The sequence below is a fragment of the Oryzias melastigma genome, linkage group LG2, assembly GCF_002922805.2.
Source record: "Oryzias melastigma strain HK-1 linkage group LG2, ASM292280v2, whole genome shotgun sequence".
NCBI lineage: Eukaryota > Metazoa > Chordata > Actinopteri > Beloniformes > Adrianichthyidae > Oryzias > Oryzias melastigma.
The window spans coordinates 18,141,863-18,146,189 of NC_050513.1; the positions used below are offsets into that span (position 1 = coordinate 18,141,863).

The 4,327-nt window shown below is 35.7% G+C and overlaps 1 long non-coding RNA gene across 1 annotated transcript in view; it reads left to right on the forward strand.

Annotated features, from left to right (window-relative positions):
- LOC112156635 overlaps nucleotides 1-4,327 on the forward strand; it is a 49,687-nt gene that overhangs the window by 29,393 nt on the left and 15,967 nt on the right. The gene's annotated exons all lie outside the window — the stretch shown is intronic.

Consider the following 4,327-nt stretch of genomic DNA (forward strand, 5'->3'; position numbering starts at 1 on the left):
TATACTAGCTTAAAGCGTTGCTACATGTTTACTAGCTTAAAGCATTGCTACGTGTTTACTAGCTTAAAACATTGCTACGTGTTTACTAGCTTAAAGCGTTGCTACGTGTTTACTAGCCTAAAGCGTAACTACATGTTTACTAGCTTAAAGCATTGCTACGTGTTTACTAGCTTAAAACATTGCTGCGTGTTTACTAGCTTAAAGCATTGCTACGTTTTTACTAACATAAAGCGTTGCTACGTGTTTACTAGCTTAAAACATTGCTACGTGTTTACTAGCTTAAAGCGTTGCTACGTGTTTACTAGCTTAAAGCGTAACTACATGTTTACTAGCTTAAAGCGTAACTACATGTTTACTAGCTTAAAGCGTAACTACATGTTTACTAGCTTAAAGCATTGCTACGTGTTTACTAGCCTAAAGCGTAACTACATGTTTACTAGCTTAAAGCGTAACTACATGTTTACTAGCTTAAAGCATTGCTGCGTGTTTACTAGCTTAAAGCATTGCTACGTGTTTACTAGCTTAAAACATTGCTACGTGTTTACTAGCTTAAAACATTGCTACATGTTTACTAGCTTAAAGCATTGCTGCGTGTTTACTAGCTTAAAGCATTGCTACGTGTTTACTAGCTTAAAACATTGCTACATGTTTACTAGCTTAAAGCATTGCTACGTGTTTACTAGCTTAAAGCGTTGCTACATGTTTGCTAGCTTAAAGCATTGCGACGTGTTTACTAGCTTAAAGCATTGCTACGTGTTTGCTAGCTTAAAGCATTGCTACGTGTTTACTAGCTTAAAGCATTGCTTTGTGTTTACCACTTTATTTTTTTTAATTTTCTACATCCTCTAACGTAATGTGTTGATACATGTTTATCAGTTTGACGTGTTGCTTCTTGTTTTTAACAGAAAGCTTTGCTCCATGTTTACCAAAGAAAAGCGTTGCTCTGTGTTCACCAACATAACTCATTACTAATGTAAATTGTCATCACGTTTACTAACGTAACATTTCACTACTATGGTAAAGCATTACTATGTATTTTTGTTTACATGTTTACTATGATGCTCTGTTGCTACGTGTTCACTAACATAAACTGCTGGATTTGAATCCAAAGCTTCTTTTCTCTGCATCAGAATCAGTCTGTTTTATATTCATTGTATTAAAGGCTAAATAGTTCTGGTGTTTCTGGAGCTCATGCTCCATTGATAAATGGTGAACTTTTATTGTAACATTTAATTTCAGCTGCTCTTTGGACATCGGGTTCTTTTTCAAACCTTTTCACTGTGATATTTGTCCTCCAGACGCTTGTTTTGGTACAATATCGTCCCTGAGAGGCTCCATCCATCTCCTTCCTCAGCAGCACCTCCACCAACACTGATCAGATCTGAAGCAGGTACATCTGCCTGGGACAGTTATTATCTGAGCTGTCCCATCACTCCTTTGGGTTGATGGATGGATGGATAGATGCGCAGAAGCACCCGGCGTTTAGCTAAGGTAAATGTAACGTGACAGGCCGCGGTTTCCCTGGAGATTTTGTAATTGTTTTGTCACGTCGGAGCAGATGGGCAGAGCTTGTTTTAAAAAAAAAAAAGAAAACTCTTTTAGTGAATGAGTTCAGAGAAGCATCTTCTGTTTCTCTAACTGGACGTTCTGAGGTTAGCGTTTGTGACTTTTCGGCTCCTCTCTGAGGCTCCACGGTACCCAGACCCCGAGTTCAGACTGCAGCAGACATACGTTCAGCTTACATTTTCCTTCCGTTTGGAGAATATTCTGAAGGGAATGGATTTTGACAGAAAACCCTGTAATTAAGTGCATTGCTTTGCCCTCTCGCTCGGCTAATGGCTTTATTTTGACAGTGTTAATTGTTGTAATTGTCAGAATGGTACCTCTGACACTCGGCTCAAAGATGTCGGCGAGGAATTGTTGCGCGCTGATGAAAGCGTTGTCATGCACGCTTCATCTCAACGCGCTAATGCGGCCCGCGTCCCGCCTCTCCCCGCAGAGCCTTATGGGACGCCGCGGCATCGGCTTTCTAATTGCCTCTAATGAAACGCCGGCGAGGGAGGTGATCCGCTCCTATTTAGATCTGGGCCTTTAAAGAGAGGCGCGGAGACAGATGGAGGCGAGCGGATGAGGGAGAGCACACCCTGATGTTGGAGGGAAGGGGACGGGAAGGGAAGGGAATGAAGCGCTGGGTGAAAATGAGAGGTATCGTGGGGGAACCTTTTTAGATACATCTTCATAACGAATTCAGGCTAATTAAGGCTTAACCCACTCTCAAACTAGTGTTGTGAAACTTGACACACTGATATGATTTGTGCTGCAGGGCTCCTCCAGCTTGTTAGCAGTGGGGGGGTTGCAGTGGAGGCTTCCTGGCAGCAGAGGGTGCTGTTTGTGGCCCTTAAAGCATCATGGGAGCTTCATTCAGGGTCCTCTGACCTCCTTTCATCTATATTTTGATGAGGAAAAATCGTTTTTTTACATTTAAAATTATGTACAGGGGCGTTTTGAAAGGGGGGCTTTGGGTGCCCAGGGCCCCTGAAGTTTAGAATTTTATGTTTTGAGTTTATCTAGATCCGTTAAATAAAAAAAAAATGACATATATGTTGCATATTTTATCAAATACCAGAGGCAATGGACATTGCAATGCATTTTGGGTAAGCTAAGTCATATTTAGTATAAATATATATTTATTGTGAACGTCCTTTAAGATCAAATAAAAATTAAATTCTTATTTTAAGGAGGAACTTGGGGTGACCAGAACCCTAAACTTTTACAATTTTTTAGTCGTTTTTTTTTTAATTCAAATAAAAAGAAATTGGATAAATATGTTGAATTATTCAAATAAACATGACAACATACATTTCCTTAAATTATGGGATGGCTAACACATTAAAAAACTTATAGTCACTGAACTTGAAATTATGCTTTACATGTTTTTATTAAATAATTTTCAAAATGACTTCCATTTTATGTAAATATAGATTTTTTTTTGCTAGCTGATGCTCAAGTTTTAGCTTATAGCAAAATAAAAATTTAGTGTTTTCCTGATTAGCACAATATTAGCTTAAAACAGGTTATTATGTTTGGCATATTGAACCTGATGTAAATATAGTAAAGCAGCATGTTTAACTTTATTGTGGTTTTTAGCCTCAAATAACTTAAATTTGATGTTTTATTTGACGGTTTAAAATCAGTTTTTTGCTAGCTAGCTGTCTAGCTAGCTCCATATGTTAGCTAGCTAATCACTTTTCCTGCTAATTTTAATAAAAACGAAGTACTACTGCAAACATTCATTTTCTACTACAATTAATAAGAGATATTTTACCAAAAAGTGCGGTAAGAAACTGAAGCCCTATTGCGCTTATCCTAGCTTAATTTACGTGTATTTAAAAAAAGATGCTTTAAGACAATTTTCATTCATAACTGTTTTTACAACAAATGTTCAAATAAAAAAGCAAAAACAAAATAGATTTACTTAATATTTGAATTTAAAGGGAGTAAATAGACTACAGCTCATTAAATTGGAATAGAGGATGTTAGCATCAAAGAACTCAGTTTTTTAAAGCTAGGTAGCTAGCTAGCTAGCTTTTCAGGTTAGCCAGCTAAAAGCACTTTTTAGTGCTAAAATTAACACTAACAAAGTACAGTAACACACATTTTTTACCAAACATATTTTATCAAAATTGGTGAAATATTTATTTATTTCAGCTTCCCCAGTTTCATGTTTGTTCATCTAAAAAAAACAAAAAAGTTAGCCTACTTGAGTCAAACTTTAACCAATTTTCCACATTATTACAAAAAATGTTCCAAAAAAAATGACAAAATTCAACACAAATCAAAAGAACTCACTTATTTACTCTTGTATGTAGTGTCAGCTACATTTTAAAAAAGTTATTTTGAAGAAACAATCAACTGCTAGCTAAGCTAAAGGACAACTTCCTGTTTTAGTTGATACCCTGTAATAGTTTGTTTGATTTAATTAATCTTTTATATAATTAAATTTGTTGCTAACAATTTGGGGGAAAAAAAACAAGTGTCTAATCTCAGTCACTGAGATTTAGAGTTTGTTTTTTGGTACGAATAATTACATTTACTGAGATTAGCTTTAAAAACATTTTAGCTAACTTCAATTAATTGAGTGTTCTTGATTCCAATGTGACCAAAAATGTCTGATTGTGTTCCTTAAACCTTTAGAGGGACTCAAAAATGGCTAGTAAGTAGACCTAATTATATTAAAAAAATTAAAAATAAATAAATAAAAAACAAAAAACTTTATTTGTGTTTTTTACTATAATGTTTATCATCTTTAATTTTTTGGAATTAAAAT